Source organism: Lissotriton helveticus, chromosome 11, assembly GCF_964261635.1.
Source record: "Lissotriton helveticus chromosome 11, aLisHel1.1, whole genome shotgun sequence".
NCBI classification, from domain to species: domain Eukaryota; kingdom Metazoa; phylum Chordata; class Amphibia; order Caudata; family Salamandridae; genus Lissotriton; species Lissotriton helveticus.
Genome location: NC_136072.1, coordinates 977,611,465 through 977,637,303, shown reverse-complemented (window position 1 = coordinate 977,637,303; position 25,839 = coordinate 977,611,465).

Sequence of the window (25,839 nt, the reverse complement as noted above, 5' to 3'; positions counted from 1 at the left end):
CTACTGAACCAACGGAGCCACTCTGACCGGGGCCTCTCTTCACACGGGCCATACGGCCGACCAAGGACGGCAGCCCACCCCCTTTCACTCACCGGGGCTATCGACGCTGCCGGTCTCCGCTTCGCCCGGTCCCTCATCTTGCACCGGGCTCTTTCAGCACGGCACAGGCAGGGCTCTCTCTCCTAACGAGAGCCCTACTGCCTCCTGACGCCAGTCTTCACCCAGTCCCCCATCTCGGGACCGGGACTCAGGTTGTGGAGCCCTCACGGCTCTGGACGGCAATCTTCTTCCGGGGTTGCCTCTTGGTCATGGGAGCCCCGCAACCTTTCTGGCGGCTTTTTGCTGGCGGCTCCGGGGCTCTCCTCAGCTCACGGGAGCCCCGGGCCGCGGAGGCCCTCTCTCGGCCGGCTTCCTTTTTCCGGTCCTGTCGCGGCCCCGCCCCTGTCACAGGCCGACTCACCTGACTTGCGGGGCGGCCGCGGCCGGCGAGCAGTGGCAATCTGGGGCACAACGAGGGGTAGGCTCCTTCTTTACAAAGGAATAGAAAGCGGGGTGGGCACCCACAATAATTAGAATATAAAGCGAAGAAGCAGGGTGGGCACCTGCGCACTGGGCACAAAAGGGGCAGGAGCGCTTCTCTAAGGGACAATGACAGCGCTCTGCCCATAAAGGAAAATAAAGCGCTCCCGAGGCGCTGGGAGGCACAACAGCCCTAAAGGCCCCAGATATGGCCCCTTAAGAAAACAGGGCCCCAGCAACAAGGTCCTCCTAGGGAAGAGGGCAGGAGGGTCCCAAAGAAGTCCTCCAGGGCATCCAGGGGCTGGGCAGGGCCCAGGGAGGCAAGCCTTCCCCTGGGCCCCAGCAGCAGCACGCCCCTGGTAGTTTCAAGTTAGAAAACAAGAACATTTTTCATGGGGTCACAGCCACTTTTTATACACAGAAATCCTTTGTTTAACAAAGTGCAGGCAATGGGGGAACCAGCTGCATCTGGTTCAGGGGAACTCCTGAGCACTTTGTTTTGCTCAGCCCCTCTCTCCCTTTCACTGGCCAGGCTAGGGACATCAGATGCACCACAGGGGGTGGAGCCAGCATTGTGTAGGGAAGGCACAGCCCTATTCAGGTCCCAAGTGCACTCCTCCCCGCCATCAACATGCAGATCTCTCCATTCACCACCGGGGCAGACCCATCCTGACTCCTGGAGCCAGGCACACCAGCCAGCTCCAGCCAATCACAAGCCAGACAGTCAATTCACATTCACTGCACAGACATGCCAACTTCTAAAAGTGGCACTTCCACACTAGACACAATAAATCCGCGCACATCATCGCGCAGCATTTAATCACATCAGTTTGCACATACCAAACTCGACCCTGCACTCCCCACACATCAGGAACTAGCATGGACACACATATCCCCATGCATTCCTATGGGAGGGTAGGCCACTCTCACCACACATACACAGAGAGCGCACACACTTTACACTGGACCACAGGGAAAAGTGTGCAGAGGCCTAAAATCACCAACACCAGGTAACAGAAACAGGCTAGAAAAATTCAAAAAGTTTCGGGGTGAACCTGCCTAAAGGGCCAAGTCAAACAAAACTCTTAGTCATAGAAAGATTTGATGTCCTGTCGAGCAATTCACAATGTATTATGAAGTGGGTATTCAGAAAACAGTGTTTGAGTTTGTCAGGAATTAGACTCAAGGTTGTGCAATAGCAGTGGTTACCAATCTGTGCGCTGTGGCTCCCTGCTGCACCGTCAAAACTAGACAGGGGAGGGGTGCACCAAGCACTTTAATGCATTTTATGTTGAAGGGTTTGTTGGCTTCAGTTAAACTAATTAGAACTAAATGCATGATGTCAATAATTTGTAAGTGACATGTCTAAAGCTGGAAACGTTGTGCTTAATTGATGGCATTTGGAGGGAGATGACCTCCATACTGGATACCCAAGTTCCAACACTCCCAAAGTAAGCAGAAGACGCCTGATTTAATTTGGTGGACTCGTTTATAGTTTAATTTTTAAGAAAATGCATTTTACACCAATGCATGTTATCAGGATAGTAAAGTTGCCCTTTCCCTAAAACACACTATGGGGCCGATTCCGATGTCGGACGTACTCCGTTTGGGAACTGGAAATGAACAACCTCCTGTTGTTGGTTCCAGCCCAGAAATTAGGATGCGAATGAACACTTCAGTCGCATTCCTATTCTTTACACTGGGAGCATGCATTCTGAATGGAATGCATGCTCTCAGTGTAAAGTGAAGAGGTGCAGTTCATTGCTGCACCCATGCCCCCTAAGCCTCAATCTGGAGGCCTTGCACCTATGGGGCCCTGCTGGGGGCTCCCAAAGACGTATTCCCACAGCCTTTCTATGTCAGAAAGGCTGGCACAGAAAGGCTGTGGGAATCTTCCATCTTAATCTTTTGGCTGGAAAGATATGCACGAGGGATTGATGGAAGATTTCCGAATGGCAGCCGGGCTCTCCAATTTGGATTCCTTTCTGACCGACCCCATCAAAATGGGTCAGTCAAAAAGGAATCCGAATAGCCGATTACTATGCGGTCGGAACGCCTCCAACCGATGGTAGGAGACATTTCCGACTGCATCAGAACCGACCCCTAATTGTTATAAAGTTTTGATATGTGTAATTCCAGTTCACATTTATTCCAGTACACACACATTTCCAGGCAAGCCTGCTCTCTCCATGAGAACAGGGAAGTAAAACACCATATCCAACATTTAGAAGCAAGGGACGTTTTAAAATAAAAGAAAGTCCACAAGTCACCCTGCTGAGACAAGAGTGTTGGCATGTATGACATGGGTAGAAGTGGAAGCGCATGCAAATATTCTTCAAGCACAGAAACACGTTGGCAAGGGGGCCTACAGGCATAGGGATGCTATCTAGTACTGTAAGTGGAATAAAAATGTTTGAGAGGGTTCTCTAAAAAAGGCATGAGCAAAGTGTAACTAGGAATATTTCATTAGAGGTGCCGCCTTAGTAATACACAACAATCTGTGTATATGATCATAATACCTTTATGAGCTTCTTCCCAATTATTATCAGGGAAAAAAATGGAAGTACTCTCTAGGCCGGGCTTACATCCCCCCTAACATCCAAAATGACCCTATTAATAAAAAGAAAGAACATAACATTTTTTTATATTTTTTATCTTTGAAATGCTGGTGACTTATTCCTGCCATTCTAATGTTTTTTTGTGATAGCTATTTTTTTGTCATGGGGGAGATAAGCAACGGGAGGGTGGAGGTTGGGAAATAGTACCGGCATTACCACACAAGCAGCAGACAGACACTAGAGGAGAATCAACAGATGCCAGATAAAAGGGCAAACTAAACTATAGCAATCAAACATATTAGAAACTGTGTGGACAGAGTCTAAAATCAGTATAATATAATATATCTAGAAACACTGAGGTCAGAGATAGAGAATGAAACATAGAAGTGAGATGGAGTGTGTGTAGGGGGAAAGAAATAATCATGTGAGAAAGCCAGTCTGAGCTAGTATGAGAGAAGAGCAACATAATAGAAAGAATGATACCCACAGGAAGAACAAAGGGGGACATGGAAAGAGAAACAAGAGATAGAGAAATAGCAATACATTGTGTGTGTGTGTGTGTGTGTGCTTGAGAGAAAGATAGAGTAAGTGACAGAGAAAATGAGTGAAACAGAGAGTGTGTGTTAGAATGAGAGTGTCTATAGGAGAGACTAACATAACTAGAGGATGAGTGCCTGGGTGATGGTCAGACAGAGAAAGAGAGAAGGCAGAAGACTAGAGACGGACAGAAAAAAGAGCATTAAAGAGGAAAAGATGAAGAGGAGAGAGGAAATGGTGAGCCGAAAAGTGATAAGAGATAAAGAGAGGAGAGAAAGATGAAGAAGAGAAAGGTAATACTGCGGTGATGCTGAGGAGGTGCTGTGTCAGTGCTGAGTTGATGCTAAGGTTGGGCTCCGGTGGTGGTGGTGCACTGATGTGGAGGTGGTGGTGTGCTGATGCTCGGACGGGAGGTGGCAACAAGGACAGCTGGTGTTCACCCCAAGGAAAAACTTGTCAAAGGAGATAAATACAGTATATGCAGCAGAAAGAATGGGAAAATCTTAAACCATGCATTCCTAGATATAGAAGCCGGGTAGGCCAGCACCATGCCCTATTCCTTGTGAGCACAGGCCCGCCCAATTTCTGTCTCCGATCTCTCATGAAGGCCAGGATGGAAGTGCCCTCAAATAGCATTTGCCAACCAGATGATTAGTGTACACCCGTTGCCCATGACGGTGAGGTACTCTACAAAGCATGGGTTGGTGGTTCTATTGCCACGGCATTCCAGTTAGTGCACAAGATAAGAGTTAGTGTGTGGTATCATATGGATTGACCCTATGTATGTTATAGTGGTCTACCAGCTAATCAAAGGGTAGCAGATTGCCATCCTGCAGTGTGTAATTCATTTACTTAACTGAAGACATGCACATTCATAGAGCTTTCTGTCACAGGATCTGATTCCTTAGCGCTATAAATGTGTCACTATTCCCGAATGTACAAGGCAAGATTCAAACCAGGTACTCTCCTATTAGACACATAGATATCTTAAGTGAATGTATAAATTGTACCAGAACAACGTATTTCATAGATTGGGCTGATGACTGCTAAGGGGGGGGGGGGGGGGGGGGGGGGGAGGGGGCTCTATGCTAGAGCTCCGGGGTTGGGGATAACAAAATTGGTTTAAATCCCCCGGCAAGCCCCGCAATCCACCCGTCTTGCACCCGCATGCTACAACTAGCCGGACCGTAAGGAGAGAAGACCAAAAAGGAGGATTAGGTTGCCCTAGGAAGATCGTCCAGCGCGCCGTCCCCTCACCTGCCTAGATTCTTGGGCTAAGTGCAGGGCACTGCTGGGCCGGGTGATGGTCGCATGGTAGCTAGCTGTTGGCTTGATTGCATCAAATTGAAGCCGCGATCACCCAGGGTTGTCTGGTTGGTATCGGCCCGTGGGACAATCGTGTGGGGTCCCTGAGCCATGTCCATTGTCTGGCCTGATAACTGCATGTCCCCCGCTGGATGCGCCGCACACCTGCCGGTTCGAGGAGTTCTCTCCTGCGGCTTCGCCCTCCTGCGTGGCCTGGCCCCGAATTAGTTGATGCCCCAGGGAGCTCGCGATTTGATGGGAAAAGTCATGTTGCTCTTCACCGGTGGGGGCAACGCTGAACGCGCCGCACATCAGCCAAAGTGTGGGATCTCTTCGGCCGCTTTCGCCCACATCGATGTTGGAATGCCTCCAGGAGAGGGGCATTTCGGTGCTCAGCTGGGCCCTAGTGAGGCGAAATCACGTTTCCGGTAATCCGTGAGTGTTACACTACTTCACTGGGTATAACTGTTTTCTCCCCTGGAAGGCGGCATCGCACCGCATTGCTGGCTGCCTGACCCTAAAACGCCGCGGACATGGCAGTGATTTGAGGAGGCACAAACAAAGTTGTGCATCCATCTTCAGCAGATTTTTCTTGCTTTACCTACTGCCACAGACATTTTGAGAAAAAGGGATCACTCCATTTTAAAATCCCAAATCAACCCCTAAAAATGGCAACAACATTGGAAGGGCAACAGAAAGAGGACCAGACACAAAAATAGAAAAGGACCTCACAGCCATGAGATGCGCCTAAACAACAAGGACGGTGTCCATCTTGGAAGGGCTCAGTATAACTCACTTAAAGGGAAATATAAGACCTAGGGGGCAAAGAGGATACAACAATGACTAATAGACGAGAGAGACAAGGAATGTCATACAAGTGAGATCACCACTGCAGGTACATTTTTTTAAAAAAATATGACAGGAACCAATTTAGAACCAGCAGGCACAAACTCTTTTGTCATAAAATACCCAACTCACCTATCCAAGAATGCAACCAAAAAATTCAAACACAACCTAATAAGAAAACACCCAGACACGCTCATCTCTGACCCCTACTTCAACCTATTAAAGACTTGATATTTTTCACCAGAAAAACGGCTAAATGACGCACTATCATTACGAAGATGTTCAACGTAAACGACATGAACAACATTCCACATGGCACAAAATTTAAGATCATCCCGTCACCAAGACTAAGAGCGGATCTATACATAACTATCTATAAGAACGGCATTATACTTATACAAGCAGCTAACAACGAGCTAGAAAATTTCGACAACCTATTTTTAACGCTAAAAGGGTGGGAAGATAACTCAAAACTCTCTAATCAACAAAGGACCACACTACTTACCTCCAACAATACCTCCACAGATGTTGCAACAATCAGAGACCCTCTAGATCCACATTCTACAATGATACCAGGAGGCACAACATTAACAGGAGGCTCAATAGACGGAAGTGATACAGAGACAGGAGAAAATTCTACACCATATGCCAATACCGCCCTGACGCCACCTCAGCGAGAAGAATCAACACCTATATCTCGAGATTTGATGCCAACTCAGCAAAAAGAATCAACGCTTCTACCTCAAGATTTGAATTCTCCTACACGTAGGACAGTCAACGGGAACCGCCTTCAAGGAATAAAGGTTGTGAAAGCTAACACCCCTATTATATCTCAGTAAACATCTTCACAAAGTAAATCAAGGACCTTAAGAAACTCTTATCCTCGTAACGTAAGATCAAACGGGCGGGTCTCAGGGAATGCATCCCACTCCACAAACAGAGGAGACACTAATCGGATATAGAGAGCAACCAAATACAATCCCACCCTCTCGAATCATACCTCGGCCTCAATGTAAGAACTGCAGGCAATCAAATATGCAACCTGCATGCGCTTTACCACCCACCAGGAAATAATGCTACTTTCATTGAACAGCTAATGGAGATCATCGCGGCTAACTCTAACAGTCACACTAGTAACATATTCCTAGGCGACTTCAATTTACACTGGGATGACAATAATGACAATTCGATCTGGCACTAAAAGACTTTCTAACAGATCTAAACCTCACTCAGGCCTGCACACAGCCAACCCACTCGAAAGGGGCAACCTTATATTGGGTCATTTCAAGGAGTAAAGATATTACAGTCCAATCAATTGTTCCTTGTGATTGGTCAGATCACCATGCCATAACCTTCCTGATACCCACAATAAAAAAGAACAAAACCACGCAGCCTGTCAAAATGTCAAAAATGGACCCGGGACACGAAAGACCCTAAAATTGAGCTACTAATAGCAAGATGTGAGAAGGAACTAAATCCGCCTAACAGCTTACTGAACGCTAACAAACTCACTGAGCACTACACTAAGTCAATGACGAATATAGTCAACTCCACCATGCCACTAAAACTAAAAAGAATATCTGAGAAGGATAAAAAATCCATCATTTAATGAGTGTTTGAATGAAGATAGGCGGAAACTGAGACTGGCAGAAAGAAAATGGAGACAGCACCCATCATTCCCCAAGCTTAAAACACTCAGAAAGATCAAAATATAGTACAAAAAAAAGTACTCAATTCCAAGAAGGAATTCGTTAGATCAGAACTAGACAGAGCAAAAAACAGACCACAGAAACTATTTGAGATGTTAAAACACCAATCAAATACATTGGCTAAATCCGCACAAGAAACTACTAAAACTCAATTGAGCTGCGAAGAATTCTCAACATTCTTCACTGACAAGGCCAACGCGCTAGAAAGAGAGCTCAGGTTGGCAGCTGACAACCTTCCTAGACAACTACCAACACAAAACATTGATACCACAACAAACTATCATGATAGATTGAAAAAAAACACACAATGGGTAACCTTCGAGCTATATCACCAGAATACCATTGATAAAACTCTATTGGATATCAAACCTAACAACCACTACAACGACCCCCTCCCCTCTAATTGCTTGAAAAGAATCAATCATATTGTCGTCCCAGTATGGACAAAAATAAAAAATGCCTCACTATCACAAGGGATCCTACCTGAATGCCTAAAAACAGGCCAAGTTCTCCTCATCATCAAAAAACCTACAGCGGACCAAGCATGGCCGAATAACCTTCGCCCAGTAACTAATATTCCATTACTCGCAAAACTACAATCGAGAAATGTGTACAAAATCAACTTAGCAACCACATCGCCAAGTTCATGCTGCTAAACGACTGCCAATCCGGATTCAGATCAGGCCACAGTACAGAATCAGCAATCTTACACATAGAGGATGATGCGCTGCAGGCCCTAGATCACCATCAATCATGACTACTAGACCTTCTTGACCTGTCGTCTGCCTTTGACACGGTACAGCATGAAAAATTGCTAGCCAGGCTTCAAGACAGGATGGGACTTTCTGGAATTGTTCTGAAATGGTTTGAATCCTTTCTCCAGAACAGAACTCAAAGATTCTTAGTCGACCAGATGCTTTCCTCCTCAAGCCCAAATTCGATTGGAGTCCCTCAAGGATCTACACTATCCCCACCACTATTCAATCTCTATGTCGCACCCCTCACAGAAATTCTCTGAGACGCTTGCATATCTTATCACATGTACGCAGATGACACTCAGATCTACATCAAGAAAACGTCACTGGAAGACATAAAGAAAATGAATGAGGCCTTGAGAATGTCATTACACTGGTTAACTAGCAATCACCTGAAACTAAATGCACAAAAGCGTAATTCCTATTAATATCACCACCTAAGAAACCCACAGACGTGAAGGAATGGACCAAATTGATCACAGCTCTAAACTGCACCCTTACACTAGTCGAATCTGCGAAATCACTGGGAATCACGCTTAATAAAAACCTAGACATGAAAGCCCACATCAAGTCAATGACAAAAAGTGCCTGATTTTACCTGAACTATATTAGAACAATGAAACCACTCATCTCTACGGCGGACCTCAAACTGGCAGTTCAGTCCTTAGTTATTTCAAGGATCGAATATGGATGTACAACTCTAGCAGGTCTATCAAAAATGTCCACAGCTCCACTAAAAGCATGTCTAAATGCGGCAGCAAGACTCATTACTGGAACCAGAAAATACGACCATATCTCCTCTGACCTGAAGCATTAACCCCTTCAGCGCTAATGACAAGGGTAACTCGTCATGGACTTTCCATTGATTTCAATGGAAAGTCAATGGACCTCGCACACACCCCTTAGCAGCCAAGTGGTTAAACTGGCTACCATACAAAGCCAGAATTCAATTCAAACTGGCATGTACTACACACAAAGCACTCCACTACAAAACTCCAAAGTACTTAGCTCAGAAAATAGAGCTTTCGGGGGGAGCAGACCAGCTAGGAGTGCCAGAGAACTGCTGTTGAAACCACCCGTCTTTCGGAAGAAGAAAACTTATGACAGAGCTTTCTCCGGAGCAGCCCCCAGAATCTGGAACTCACTCCCTCCAAACATTAGAAAAATTACATACATAGCAAAATTCAAGAAGGAAGCAAAGAGCTTCCTAATGAGCAAGTTCCTTCCAAAGACTAGACTGCTCACTTTATCATCATGTCTAATACCAAACGTCGACCATGAACCGGTTCTGTTGTAGAAATAACGGAAAGCACATCAGAACCATGTGTATAGAAATACTGTTACACATTGTAAAAACTGTTTTTGCTGAAAACGATAAAAAAGTAATGTACAGGAATATTATATATAGTAATGTTGCTATTGGCTTTATATATCAATTGTTTTGAAAATGTAAATGTGAAGCGCTCTGATTCCCAAGGGTCAAGTCCACGCTACATAAAACTCTATAAATAAATAAATAAAATAGTTTACCTGGAATATATTTTCATTTACGGTGTTTGAATTATATATAGGTGATAGGTAAACAAAATAGTTAACATTTCCTTTTTTCAGTCACGTCTCCGAGCTTGTCCCTGTACTCAGTAACAGCCCATCCCATTGTACTTAGGATCACAGTATCCATACTCTTTTCATGCACTTCGACTGCTGCCATGAAGCACTATACAAATGCTAAAAATTCAGGCGATACAAATGGTTGACATTCTTATATCTCTCCACCTATCAAAGTTGTAATTAGGATCCCTTGCATTGAAATGCACATCCAGTTTAACTATCATCAACAGTAAATTCGCCGGATTACATGAAAATCCTTAAGGATATGGGACTGTGTGAGGACGCATATTCCATGAATGCCCCAACGGAACACTTTCCCCCTTATCTTTCTCCATCTCCCCTTCTATATTTTAAGACCTTTCCAAAGGACTACTGTAACTTTAAGCCCATGGTCTTTCTGAGTCATGTGACTGGATCACATGACTTACACAGGTACAAAACGGAAGACGCCGGAGGAGAAACTTGTTCGTTTGGACCGGCCGATACAGCGAGGCAGGAGGACACCCTGGTGGAAACCTTCGTCGTGCATCCCTGGAAGGACTCGGGAAATCAACAAGAGGACGAGGAGCACTCATCACTCGGAGAAGAGCGTCCCGACCCGGAAGCAGCTGAGGGAGGAACAGACGGGCAGCCAGACCCTACCTGGCATCGCAGAGAATCCCACCACGGCCCAGGAGGGTCGCAGCTACACAAGGTACGGGGATGTTTGGCTTTGCCTGGGGACTCGCAATTGATGGTCCCAAGGGAGGGGGTGTAACGGGAGAGAAACACTGATGTCATAACTGGGGTCCCAGTCAGGCCGCCTCTCGTGCATGAGAAACACTGGTGACGGTAGTGGTGACAAAACTCCCTGCTCCCCTTTTGCTTCCCGCGACATCCCGTAGAAGGTAAATCTCCTTCCTTACGGTTTCCTTTATTTCTTTTCTTCCTCATGGTCCTGTCCACCGGCCACCTAGGGAGCATAAAGCCGTCCTGTTAAGCGGAGTAAAGACGACGTCCTGAATCCACACACGAAGGAGAGAACCTGGAAGGGGATAGGACAACAACTCCCATAATTCTTTGTTTTGAGCAACCTTTTAATAAATCTGAGCAGTTTAAACTACCCACTTGTCCGGGCCCTTTTGTACTAGTGCCAAGACCAGATGGTTCAGTCCGCTTTTGCATAGACCTCCGGGCCATCAACTCCATTTCTAAGTGCAACTCTTATCCCATTGCCAGAGTCGATGAGCTGATAGAAAAACTAAGCAAGGCCCAATTCATCACAGTCTTACCTTTTGGGTTGCATGGGGCACCTGCCACGTTCCAGCCACTCATTAACACGGTATTGAGACAACATCAAGATTATTCGTCGGCATACCTTGACGACATAGTAATTTTTAGCCCTGATTGGGAAACCCATCTCCAACATTGTACTTAGGTCCTAACCTCTCTTCAAGCCGCAGGCTTACATATCAATGCAAAAAAATCAAGAGTAGGATTTAAAAAAGTAAAATACTTGGGGTACCTCTTGGGTAATGGAGTCATTGAACCCCAGTCGGAAAAAGTAAAAGCTATAGTAGAAGCCCCTTTTCCATCCACAAAAAAAGAAGTCAGGGCGTTCTTGGGGCTTCTTGGTTATTACAGAAGGTTCATACCCCAATATTCGGAGCTAGGTACGCCCCTTACTGACATGCTTCAGAAGCATGTTAAGACCAAGGATCTCCAACAACCCAGTGCAAGTGCAAGGAAGGCCATCATAGACTTAAAAAAATCTATACCACAGCCCCTGTTCTACGCTCTCCAGATTTTTCAAAGCCCTTCCTATTACACACAGACGCATCCGAACATGGGTTAGGGGCGGTGTTGTCTCAAACCTCCCCAGAAGGCACCGAACATCCAATCCTTTTCATTAGCCGTAAGCTTTTTCCACGTGAGCAACGGTATCCCATAATTGAGAAGGAGTGCCTGGCTATTAAGTGGGCAGTGGACAAACTCAGATACTATCTGGAGGGTGCTCACTTCCTCCTTTATACCGATCACGCCCCATTACTTTGGATGAGCCACAACAAGGGGAACAATCCAAAGATTCTACGCTGGTTCCTTTCCCTCCAACCTTTCTTTTTTGAGGTAATCCATCGGAAAGGTACGGACAATGGGAACGCTGACTTCCTTTCCTGTCTTCCCTTGTTCCCCGATTGTGAACAGACTGGGATAGCAGTGTGTCAGAACGCCACTTCCATGAACGCCCCAACGGAACACTTTCCTCCTTATCTTTCTCCATCTCCCCTTCTATATTTTCAGACCTTTCCAGAGGACTACTGTACCTTTAAGCCCATGGTCTTTCCGAGTCATGTGACTGGATCACATGACTTATGCGGGAACAAGACGGAAGACGACGGAGGAGAAACTCATTTGTTTGGACCGGCTGATACAGCAAGGCAGGAGGACACCCTGTGGGAAACCTTTGTCATGCATCCCTGGAAGGACTCAGGAAATCAACAGGAGGACAAGGAGCACTTATCACTCGGAGAAGAGCGTCCTGACCCGGAAGCCGCTGAGTGAGGAACAGACCCTACCTGGCAATGCAGAGAATCCCACCACGGCCCAGGAGGGTGGTGGCTACACAAGGTACGGGGACGGTTTGGCTTTGCCTGGGGGCTCGCAATTGAAGGTCCCAAAGGAGGGGATGTAACGGGAGAGAAACACTGACGTCGTAACTGGGGTCCTAGTCAGGCCGCCTCTCGTGCATGAGAAACACTGGTGACGGTAGTGGTGACAAAACTCCCTGCTCTCCTTTTGCTTCCCGCGACATCCCGTAGAAGATAAATCACCTTCCTTACGGTTTCCTTTATTTCTTTTCTTCCTCATGGTCCTGTCCACCGGCCACCTTTGGAGCATAAAGCCGTCCTGTTAACTGGAGTAAAGACGACATCCTGAATCCACCCATGAAGGAGAGAACCTAGAAGGGGATAGGACAACAACTCCCATAATTCTTTGTTTTGAGCTACCTTTTAATAAATCTGAGCAGTTTAGACTACCCACTTGCCCTGGCCCTATTGAACTAGTGCCAAAACCAGGTCGTTCAGTCCGCTTTTGTATAGACCTCTGGGCCATCAACTCCATTTCTAAGTGCAACTCTTATCCCATTCCCAGAGTCGATGAGCTGATAGAAAAACTAGGCGAGGCCCAATTCATCACTGTCTTACCTTTTGGGTTGCATGGGGCACCTATCACGTTCCAGCGACTCATTAACAAGGTATTGCGACAACATCAAGATTATTCGTCGGCATACCTTGACGACATAGTCATTTTTAGCCCTGATTGGGAAACCCATCTCCAACATTGTACTTAGGTCCTAACCTCTCTTCAAGCCGCAGGCTTACATATCAATGCAAAAAATCAAGGGTAGGATTTAAAAAAGTAAAATACTTGGGGTACTTCTTGGGTAATGGAGTCATTGAACCCCAGTCGGAAAAAGTAAAAGCTATAGTAGAAGCCCATTTTCCATCCACAAAAAAAGAAGTCAGGGCGTTCTTGGGGCTTCTTGGTTATTACAGAAGGTTCATACCCCAGTTTTCGGAGCTAGCTACGCCCCTTAGTGACATGCTTCAGAAGCATGTTAAGACCAAGGATCTCCAACAACCCACAACAATAATGCCTATGCACACATAAATAGAAATCTTTCACAGTCGTGTACAGTTATGGCACACACAAAAAGAAAAGCCAAAGTCAACAATACAACGAGTACAATTCTGGACACAGAAGTTCAGTGAAAGAGGTTTAATTGTTCCACAGCCAGCCGACACGTGTTTCGTCGCGTGGGAACAGTGTAAGCGCGACTCCTCAGGGCTGCGATACAGTAAGTATGGTCAAAAGGTCGCTCCACCAGTGTGACCGCTCAGCCCTCCACAGGGCTTGGTCGCCCCACTCACTGCTGCCGCTCCTGCCTGCCTTTGCCGCCTCCTGCCTGCAGATTCCTTCGCTCGCTGCCCGCTGCTCCTGGGAATGTCCCGCTGCTCCTGGGAATTTCCCCCTGCCAGCTGCTTCTTGGAATTTCCCGCCGCTGCCTCCCTGCGGCCCTGCCCCCCTGTGATTCCATTCGCCGCCCCGCTCCCGCCACCCAGCTGCTCCTCCCTCCCGGCTCCTTACTTATGACGCCCCCAGAGCGACCGCGCAGCGGACGCGCGCAGCGGGAGCGCCGATTGAGCGCCGAAGGTGCGCCAAAGGTAAGCCCGTCTGCGCCCGTCCGCGCCTGGCCCGCGCCCAGCGCCAGGACCCCTGGCCCTCCCCGCCGAGGCAAGACGACCCGACTGACCTACGACGCCGCCACTCTCAACGCACTCAATGCCGGCCGGACCCACGCCTGCTGCCGAGCCACCCCAAGACGCACCCACGGACCCTTCACCTGCTGCACCTGCAAGTTCACCTGCCTCCGAACCTGCCCCGCACCCGCCAAGACAAACACCAGCAGCAACCACCTCAAGTGCATCCTGATCAACACCCGCTCCGTCCACAGACACGCCGTGGAACTCTGGAACCTCCTCGACGCTACATCACCGGACGTCGCCTTCCTCACGGAAACCTGGATGAACGCCTCCTCTGCACCCGACATCGCCATCGCCATCCCGGACGGGTACAAGATCATCAGGAGGGACCGCATCAACCAGACCGGAGGTGGCATCGCCATCATCCACAGGAACACCATCCGCATCACGACCGACGCCAACGACTCCTTCGCCGCAGCCGAACATCTCTACTTCCAGATTCACACCGACCCTAAGACGACCCTCAGAGGCACCCTCGTCTACAGACCCCTGGGACCACGCACACAATTCAGCGAAGACATCACAGACTTCATCAGCCCGCACGCCCTCCCCTCCACTGACTACATCCTCCTCGGGGACCTCAACTTCCACCTGGAGAACAACAAGGACCGCAACACCACCGCCCTGCTGGAAAACCTCGCCAACCTCGGACTCAAGCAACTGGTCAACACCCCCACCCACTACGCCGGCCACACGCTTGATCCCGTCTTCTCTTCCAGCAAGTACATCACCTTCAGCCACGCCACCGGACTCCACTGGACCGACCACAGCTGCGTCCACTTCAGCTTCAAAAGATCCACGACCCACCACCACCCGCAACAGGTACCTCACAGGAATTGGAGCAAGATCACCGCAGGACCAGCTCAGCACCTCCCTCAGCCAGAGCCCACCCGCCAACACAACGGACCCCAACGAAGCAGCCCGCAACTTCACACAGTGGCTGACCGCCTGCGCCGACGACCTCGCGCCACTAAAGAACCCTCCCAGCAGACCCAGAAGCAAGAAGGCATCCTGGTTCACCGATGACCTCAAGGACTCCAAGAAGACCTGCCGTACCCTCGAGAAAGCCTGGCTCCTCGACCGGACCACCGACAACATGACCACCCTCAAACACGCTACCCGCAAGCACCACCAGCTCATCCGCACCACCAAGAAGAAATCCCTGAAGGAACGACTGGACAACAACGCCCACGACAGCAAAGAGCTCTTCACTATCGTCAAGGAGTTCTCCAAACCCAGCACCGGCACCAATGACATCACTCCGTCACAAGACCTCTGCGACTCCCTCGCCTCGTTCTTCCACCGCAAGATCGCCGACATCCACAACAGCTTCGGCGCCCCACCCACGCACCCAACCGTCGAACCAACGCCCCCCACCGCCACCCTTCGCACCTGGACCACGGTGACCACCGAAGACACAGCCCGCACGATGAACACCATCCACTCCGGATCACCGACCGACCCCTGCCCACACCACGTCTTCAACAAGGCCGACTCCACCATCGCACCCCAACTCCTGAACATCATCAACGCCTCCTTCAACACCGCCACCTTCCCAGAGAGCTGGAAGCACGCCGAGATCAGCGCCCTCCTGAAGAAACCTACAGCGGACCCCACTGATCTCAAAAACTTCCGCCCCATCTCGCTTCTCCCTTTTCCTGCTAAAGTCATCGAGAAGATCGTCAACAGACAGCTGACCGCCTTCCTCGAGATGAACGGATCCCTCGACCTCTCGCAGTCTGGCTTCAGAGCCAACCACAGCACCGAGACCGCCCTCATCGCAGCCACCGACGACATCCGGACCCTGCTCGACAAGGGGGAAACAGTGGCCCTCATCCTCCTGGACCTCTCCGCTGCGTTCGACACGGTCTGCCACCGCACCCTAGTCCAGCGCCTCAGCAACATCGGTATCCAAGAGAAGGCACTGGAGTGGATCATCTCGTTCCTCGCCGGGAGAACACAAAGAGTCCGCCTCCCCCCGTTTCGCTCCGAGGCCACCGAAGTCATCTGCGGCGTCCCGCAAGGATCTTCACTCAGCCCCACCCTCTTCAACATCTACATGAAACCTCTCGCAGCCATCGCACGCCAGCACAACCTCAACATCATCTCTTACGCCGACGACACCCAGCTGATCCTCTCCCTCACCAGAGACCCCGACACCGCCAGAACCTGCCTACACAAAGGGATGAAAGACGTCGCCGAGTGGATGAAGGACAGCCGCCTGAAACTGAACTCGGACAAGACGGAAGTCCTCATCCTGGGATCTTCGCCCTCCGCCTGGGACGACTCCTGGTGGCCCCCAGCCCTGGGCACCGCACCCAAGCCAACCTACCACGCACGCAACCTGGGCTTCATCCTGGACCCCTCCCTCTCGATGACCAGACAAGTTAACGCCGTCTCCTCATCGTGCTTCAACACCCTGCGTATGCTTCGCAAGATCTTCCGCTGGATCCCGACCGAGACCAGGAAGACTGTCACCCAGGCACTCGTCACAAGCCGACTGGACTACGTAAAAGCCCTCTACGCCGGAACCACAGCCAAGCTACAGAAAAGACTCCAGCGCATCCAGAACGCCTCCGTCCGACTCATCCTGGATGTCCCCCGACGCAGCCACATCTCCAGCCACCTGAGGAACCTGCACTGGCTCCCCGTCGACAAGAGGATCACGTTCCGGCTCCTCACCCACGCACACAAGTCTCTCCACGACCTGGGCCCCAAGTACCTCAACGACCGCCTGACCTTCTACACGCCCACCCGCCAGCTACAGTCCACCAGCCTCGCCCTCGCAGACGTACCACACATCCGAAGAGAAACCGCCGGAGGAAGATCCTTCTCTTACCTGGCTGCCAAGACTTGGAACTCCCTCCCCATCCACCTTCGGCTGACCCAGGACCATCTCGCCTTCAGGAAACAACTCAAGACCTGGCTGTTTGAGCAGTAGCATACCCCTCCCCCCAAGCGCCTTGAGACCCTCCCGGGTGAGTAGTGCGCTATACAAATGGCATGATTGATTGATTGATTGATTGATACTTCCGACCCGGCAGGGCCCGTGACCATGTAGAGGAAAAGTCTCAGTACGCGTAAAACTGGACATGAAAGAAGAAATGCTCCTTCAAGAGTTAAGTAGATCTGCCGATATCAAGGTTCGTCTATGCGTCTATAAGTGATAGTACGCTCCAGTCGTGTAAAAAGAAAGCTCCTATCCCGGGAGACGTTCAGGTGAAAGTTCCACTGGAGCGGGTAAGCCCCAGGTGAATCCAAGTTTTAATTGAGGATCAGTAGGATGTCTTTTTCGAGTGCTCCCGGGTCGCCGTGTTCCAACGATAGTCCAAGTGCAAGGAAGGCCTTCATAGACTTAAAAACAGCTATACCAAGGCCCCTGTTCTACGCTCTCCAGATTTTTCAAAGCCCTTCCTATTACACACAGATGCATTCGAACATGGGTTAGGGGCGGTGTTGTCTCAAACCTCCCCAGAAGGCACCGAACATACAATCCTTTTCATTAGCCGTAAGCTTTTTCCACGTGAGCAACGGTATCCCATAATTGAGAAGGAGTGCCTGGCTATTAAGTGGGCAGTGGTTGAAGCTTTTATTCGATATGCAAGATATCTTGAAAGCGTACACAAAATACAGCATTTACAAAACTAGAAAAAACATTTTTAAGAAGCAATATTGAATGTACATTTAAGAAAGATAAAAAGACATATGATGCCAGAATAAATTAGCTAAAAAAGAATTAAACCGCTATTGACAATCTCTTGCAACGAATCAACCAAAAATGCTTTAAAAATTTCGCTACACCACACACAATGGGAGGGGAAGTGTCTGTCATTAGGATGCGAAGGGCTGCCTGATAACTACGCGTACCCATATTGCAACAAAGGGGTTTGAGCCAAAAACTCCTGGGTTTAGCATAGTCCGGACATCCAAACAGGATATGCGGTATAGACTCTGTCCTAGTGGTACAACGGGCACAAAAGGGGGACATGTGGGCACCTGATTTCCACTTTGACACCAGGGCCCCTACTGGGAGGGAGCCCACTCTGAATTTAAAGTACAGTGCTCGATCAGCTGGTAGGGTAATTAGGTCCAGGTAGGGTTCGTAAACTACTACATCTTTTATAGATAAAAAGGCAGCTGTAGATTTACAATGACTAGAATTTATAACTAACTGGTCCGCAACCCAATTCCAGTATAATCTTTTCAGAACATCTTTTGGTGGAGCCGTTCTTTATGACCAACAGTCCCCCAGCCCAAGTTCCTCCAAAAGCTTTTTGGTGTCTCTCAACCACTTGATCTTCGCCCAACCGCCCAGGCTCATTATCTCGGCCAACCCTTCAGCGTATGTTTTTAGCTCTTCACCCCTCCAAATACGTGCCCATAGAAGGAGTGGACGAAGCCGGGCTTGGTCTTTAATATTCTTATATCCTGTGTCCAACAGCACAGACACTGTTGGAGTGCTCGGAGGGAGGGCGATTAAAGATTTCAAAAGCTTGCTTTCTGCTGTTGCCAGGGAATCCAGGCAGCAATGCCCCCACAGCTCTGCCCCATACAAGGCTGATGTTACTCCCTTAGCCTTGTAAATGTCAATTGCTGGGGCAAGCGACCTCCTCGGTGATGCCCGGAATTCCCTCAGAAGGGCACCTCCTACTCTCTTGTGGTTCAAGACCATCTTGGCAATGTGAGGTGACCAGTTCATGCTATCCGTAATCCGTATTCCAAGATAATCAAATTCGGATACTTTCTCCAAGGGAACAGAGTTGAGAATAGGTGGGCGGCCCAGTTTCCTTGGAGGGTTTAGAATTAAAAACTTAGTTTTATCCACGTTGATTACCAAGCCCCTTGAAACGCAAAAGTTCTGGAAACGGGTTAGCAACTTCTGGAGGCCTTGCGGAGTCTTAGAAATCAAGAGCGTATCGTCCGCAAAAAGTAGGGTTGGAATCCGCACTCCCCCGAGCAAGGAGCGTCGGCTGGTTCTTGCTGGAGATAATCCACCACCCCATTAACATATAGTGAAAAGAGGGTGGGCGCTAGGACGCATCCCTGTCTCACACCCCTAGACACTGGGATTTTCTCAGTTAACTCTCCATTTCTCCCCCAGCGAACCTGAGCAAAAGTATGGGCGTGAAGGCTAATAAGGAGGGACAAGATGTAGGGAGGCAATCCCAACCCATAAAGCACCCTCCATAACTCCTCCCGAGGAACTAGGTCAAAGGCAGTCCTCAGATCTATAAAGGCCAAGTATAGACTGCCCTTGCCTAGCTCCACCACCTTCCAGCCAAGGAGTGCTAGCCTAAACACCTGCTCTATCGTCCCTGTTCCTACCCGGAACCCTGCCTGGAAGTCTGATAGTATTTTGTTTTCCTCCACCCAATGAAGAATCCTACCAAGTATAGCTTTACCTGCTATCTTTTGGGTGGAGTCAATGAGGCTTATGGGCCGGTAGTTCCCCGGGATTTCTCTGGATCCTTTTTTGTGAATAGGGACCACCACCGCCCCTTTCCAGGAATCAGGCACTGGCCCCCCCTTCATAATATCATTGAGGAGTGCTGCAATAACCCTTCCCCAGGCCACCGGATATGCCCGCATGAGATCCCCCGGTAAGCCATCTGGGCCTGCTGCCTTCCGGGGGGCTACCCACCCAATTACCTTTTCAATCTCTAGAGCTGAAAAGAGATTGTAGCCGTGAGGTTCAGATACTAGTGGGGGGAGCGCCCTGACATTTAGTGCCCCATCCGCCGGGAGGTATAAAGCCCCAAAGTGTTTAACCCAGCTATGTGGGGAGATATTACAGGGTCTCATAATTTCATCGGGCCTGTTCCGGGAGCCTACAAGGTTCCAAAAACCCCTTGAGTCTTTACTTTTACTGTCCACAAGTAGGTCCTCCCAAAATTTCTCTTCCCACTCCTTCTTGGCAGATTTAAGGGATCTATTGTAAGCCTTCCTTGCTTCCAATATAACAGGATGGGATTTGAGTTTCACTGCCTCTACAAGTCTTGATTTGTGTACCCTACATGTTTGTGTATACCAACCGTTACCTTGGTTTACACCTCCTTTCTTCCCTACATTCCTCGAGGGGATGGTAAACACATTTGTCAGAGCCTCTGTTAGGGAGACAAAGACCCCGCAAGCCCTACCCACCCCTTCCGGGAGGGACCCCAAGTTTAACAGTGCGTGATCTAAAAGGGTTGATATTTCTCCAACCCTTTCCTCCGAGAGTACCAATTTAGCCCATTTTAGACGCCTTCCACAGAGTGAGACTGCCGACTCATCAAGGGGAGCTGATGTGGGGTTGATGGGACCCTTCTTAGGAAAGCACCACCACTGGACCATGGTCAAGGAAAGTGGATTGTGGTCGCTTTCGACCGTCGGGACCACAACCATGTCCTTCACCTGGCTCCACAGACACATATCTAGTAAGATATAGTCGATTCTAGAAGAGTGTCCTGGTCTATTATAGGTATGAGCCCCCCCCTATCTGAGTTTGTCCTCCCATTCACTGCCCTTAGATTTAATTCGATACTCAGGGTGTATAACTGTAACGCCACCTCTGACCATCTCCTAATCGGTGGAATCTCCAAGGCTGGGATCCCTATCTTAGCATCCTCCTCATCCTGGTCTAAGGCAACATCCGAGCCCAAGGGCTCGAACGTACAATTCATGTCTCCCGCGACCAGGGTACACAACTTATGTGAAGTTGTACTAAGAAGACTCTCCAGAAGAGATAATACAGTGGACTTCCTCCCGCCCTTAGTCCCCCTGGCGTACACGTTATAGATATTCAATATTGTACGGCCCCTGAAATCTCTTAGAATAATATTTTGGATATCTGGACAGCCTGTCTGAGACTCCTCAATTCTGCAGTCAAGGGAAGCTGCCACCCATATGAGCAGGCCACCCAAGGGGCGTCCTCTCCCTGATTCTGAGATTAGTGCAGGCACAGAGTAGGAGGAGAATCCCACCCTATGTATCGGCTCCAAACTCCAGGTCTCCTGGAAGATGCATATGGCATGCTCATCAACCATAGCATTCCAGTCTGGGAGGGCCAACTTTCTCGCGATACCTGCGACATTCCAGCTGAAAACCTTGAAAACATGGTCCGTCACAGCTGATGCGTCGCTGACCTCGAGAACACTCCTGTCCACAGGCCTCACAGGGGTAACAGGCAAATTACAGTCCAAATAAATGGGCAGAGGATCTACCAACCCACTGTCACCTGTGCTTATAGGTGAGACTAATCGGGGCGGTGATGCTGTCATTAAACCTATTCTATTGCCAGATACCATGTCAGGAACTACAATTGCCCTCGTATCACCCCCCTCCAGTCAACATCTCCCTGGCCCCCACAGGGGGTTCAACCCGTTGAACCCAAGACCCCCGAACCCAACATGGGTCCCGGTTTTGGCCTAAGCCAGATGTACTAGGGCCCGCCCAGGGCGACATAACATTCGGCCTGGGGTAAAAAAAGGTTAGATCCACTAGTTTAACCCCTACCGCATCCATATTTTTTATAGGGCCATAGATGGAGCTCACCACTCTGGGATCTTGAAAGTTTATTATTACACAATCCCCCTCCTGTGTTTTTTTACCTTGTCCTACCCACCCTACTCTGCGAACACTTAGAATAAGCCCATCCACACCACTCGGGATTGGCTTGTTTAACTTTAGCCAGTGGATACACTTATTCTTGAGGGCCTGGTGATTCTCCAGCTGGTCTTCCTTCAGTGGGGGAACGTTTACTAGTACTGCAACAAAAGGATGACAGTCTGGTGGGAGATTTATGGGGGGGGTCCTCCGTGGGAATTTGCGGGGGGCCACTGTGGTAGCAACTGAAGCTGCTGGTTGAGGGGCAGTTTTAACGACCATCTCTGTCGCTACTCCCTTGCCTTTATCTTGTGTACCAGAGGCTTTGCTAACCCTTACCCTCCCTCTACTTGTCGGGGACTGCAATTGAGGTGTTAGTTTTGGTGTACTTTTAGCAACCTCAGAAGATGTTTCCATTCCCTTGTGTTGGGGCCCTACTATTGGTGGGGGAGGAATTACAGATACTGGTACTTGCACTTTGCTAGTGTCTACCTTATTTGCCCTAGTTGAAGGACTAGAATCCGCCTGTAGTGGCAAGGAAGCTACTGGGGGCACACTCCCCTTTAGTCCCATGACCTGGTTCTCACTCGCTCTTTTATGCTGTTTAATTACAGATTTAAGTGAGAAAAAGCCATCGAGGGTAGATTGCTCTAGTTTATCTATTCTAGCCCCCAACCCTTAACCTGGGTCAACAGGGGCAACAAGAGACTGTTTACCCTCTCCATAATGCTGTCAATAATCTTGGGGTCAATAAATGTGGAGACATTACCAGCACTACTACTAGGGGACAAACAATTATTATTACCCGTGGGTGTGTCCACACAACCCCCCTCCACCACTACCTTATCCTCTGGGACCGACCCCTTTACGTCCTTCCCGCCCTGCCCAAGTGGCTTCCTCGGTCGCTTGTAGAGCGCGGCTTGTCTCACCAACCTACCCTTCCTAGAGCTGACTGCCCTTTTGTTTTTGGCCCTTTTACTCTGCCCACTCGAGTCATACACAGATGGCACCCCAGCTGGGTTTACTTTTTTGGGAACAGGTGGAGTTGGAGATAATATTTGAATTTCGTCTATGTTTGGGGGTGCAGGAGAATGCGATATACTTGCGCCACCCTCTTCCCCAACGCCACTAAATAAGAGCGCGGACAAATGTTCCGACCTTTCTGTGTTTTCCCCTATTTCTACCATCTGGGGAGAATCTACAGAGCCATCCGGGACATCAGGGGGAACAGATTGGACCCGCTCACAGGCCGGTGACAAGGCCTGGGCTACAGCCCCCAGTGAGGAGCGTCTAGAAGGAAGATAGACCTCAGAGAGACGGCGTTCAGACATAGCGAACTCCTTATCAATGACCGCCGCCACTCTGGTTATAAACCGGTCCATGCTTCCAATCACTGGGCTCCCAACAACACCTCCCCTTTCGCCCTCACTCCTAAGTAGTTTACCTGAACGGGTCGACATGGTAAGAGGTACGCCTTTAGGGAATGATACGCAACCCACCGGGGCCCAGGGCTGGATGTAAAAGACGAGGCCCAGCCCAGCCTCTGTCTGCCCCTGACTGCCACAGACTGCCCGCCCTTTGCTCGGGCTACGCTCGGCGTCCCGCTGAGCGATGTGGAGAACGTAAAGTAGGGGCGTTGCAGGCGGGGGCGTGTCTGGCTGTGGGCGCGTCCGTGCGCACCTGTGGAACGCAGGGACTCCTGGTCTTCCGAGTCCCTGCTGCACACGCCCTTGATGATCTCCGGCACCTCCCCGGTTCAAGCGCCCAGGCAGCACCGCCCCTCACTGTGAGCCGCGAAGCGGCACCCGCGAAGCGGGTGCGGCGAGCTGCAGCGGCACAGCGGCACAGTGGCAACCCAAGGCACAGTGGCAACCCAAGGGCTAAAGGGCAGGGTGCTCCGTGAAACCTCCTCCGGCAAGGCTTCCAGGTCAGTCACAAAGTTTGTTGGTCTCCCAAGCAGTGATAAAAACACACGCCTTTTGAATCTGGCCAGGCGGGGGGCGTGTCTGGCTGTGGGCGCGTCCGTGCGCACCTGTGGAACGCAGGGACTCCTGGTCTTCCGAGTCCCTACTGCACACGCCCTTGATGATCTCCGGCACCTCCCCGGTTCAAGCGCCCAGGCAGCACCGCCCCTCACTGTGAGCCGCGAGCTGCAGCGGCACAGCGGCACAGTGGCAACCCAAGGCACAGTGGCAACCCAAGGGCTAAAGGGCAGGGTGCTCCGTGAAACCTCCTCCGGCAAGGCTTCCAGGTCAGTCACAAAGTTTGTTGGTCAGTGGACAAACTCAGATACTATCTGGAGGGTGCCCACTTCCTCTTTTATACCGATCACACCCCATTACTTTGGATGAGCCGCAACAAGGGGAACAATCCAAAGAATCTACGCTGGTTCCTTTCCCTCCAACCTTTCTCTTTTGAGGTAATCCATTGGAAAGGTACGGACAATGGGAACGCTGACTTCCTTTCCTGTCTTCCCTTGTTCCCCGATTGTGAACAGACTGGGATAGCAGTGTGTCAGAATGCCACTTCCATGAACGCCCCAACGGAACACTTTCCCCCTTATCTTTCTCCATCTCCCCTTCTATATTTTCAGACCTTTCCAGAAGACTCCTGTACCTTTAAGCCCAGGGTCTTTCCGAGTCATGTGACTGGATCACATGACTTATGCGGGTACAAGACGGAAGACGATGGAGGAGAAACTCATTTGTTTGGACCGGCTGATTCAGCAAGGCAGGAGGACATCCTGTTGGAAACCTTTGTTGTGCATCCCTGGAAGGACTCAGGAAATCAACAGGAGGACAAGGAGCACTCATCACTCGGAGAAGAGCGTCCCGACCCGTAAGCCGCTGAGTGAGGAACAGGCGGGCTGCCAGACCCTACCTGGCAACGCAGAGAATCCCGCCACGGCCCAGGAGGGTCGTGGCTACACAAGGTACGGGGACGGTTTGGCTTTGCCTGGGGGCGTGCAATTGATGGTCCCAAGGGAGGAGGTGTAATGGGAGAGAAACACTGACATTGTAACTGGAGTCCTAGTCAGGTCGCCAGGTGCATGAGAAACACTGGTGACGGTAGTGGTGACAAAACTCCCTGCATCCCTTTTCCTTCCTGCGACATCCCGTAGAAGGTAAATCACCTTCCTTACGGTTTCCTTTATTTCTTTTCTTCCCCATGGTCCTGTCCACCGGCCACCTACGGAGAATAAAGCCGTCCTGTTAAGCAGAGTAAAGACGACGTCCTGAATCCACCCACGAAGGAGAGAACCTAGAAGGGGATAGGACTGAAACTCCCAGAATTCTTTGTTTTGAGCAACCTTCTAATAAACCCGAACAGTTTAAACTACCCACTTGTCCTGGTCTGCTTCTCCACCGCGCCACAGACTGGTTTAACTATTTCATGTACTTTGGGAATATTATTAAATTCCAAAGTAAAGCACAAAAAGAAACAGAAAAATATACAACAAAGAGATAAAGAAATAAGTATAAAGAAGCACAGACCCAATAAGGTAAATAATATTTTTTCTAAACCAATAGAGAAATCAAAGTCCATCAGGCAGCCAGGGAGATTGGAGAGTATGTTCGCCTCCACTAGTAAACAGATCATCCTTATTTAGGGACATAGAACCCACATTTAAGCATAGAAAGACGCGTAGGCCAATAATAAAGGATATTGAAAACAATCAGAGGAACAACATGTGACTGTTTTATTGCCCCCCATCATTTTATGAACTATATTCACTTTCTTGGTTCTGGCTCGTTATTTGTACCTGAACATATCTGTAGCACAACGAAACGAAGTGCCTTAAAGTGATTACCTAAAAACAAGCATTTACAATGCAACGGTCTCGCCTTCGGAAAAGTTAGAGCTTTTGGCATTGTAAATGGCAAACTTTTTATTTATGTGTTGGTTTTGAAAACAGATAAATAAATGGCATTGTCATTTACAATCCCAATAGCTTAATCTCTCGCAAATACGAGACCTATTGCATTTGCACCACACCCACACACAGAGAGCCACACACACAGAGAGCCACACACACACACACACACACACACAGAGCCACACACACACACACACACAGCCACACACACACACACACACACACACAGAGAGC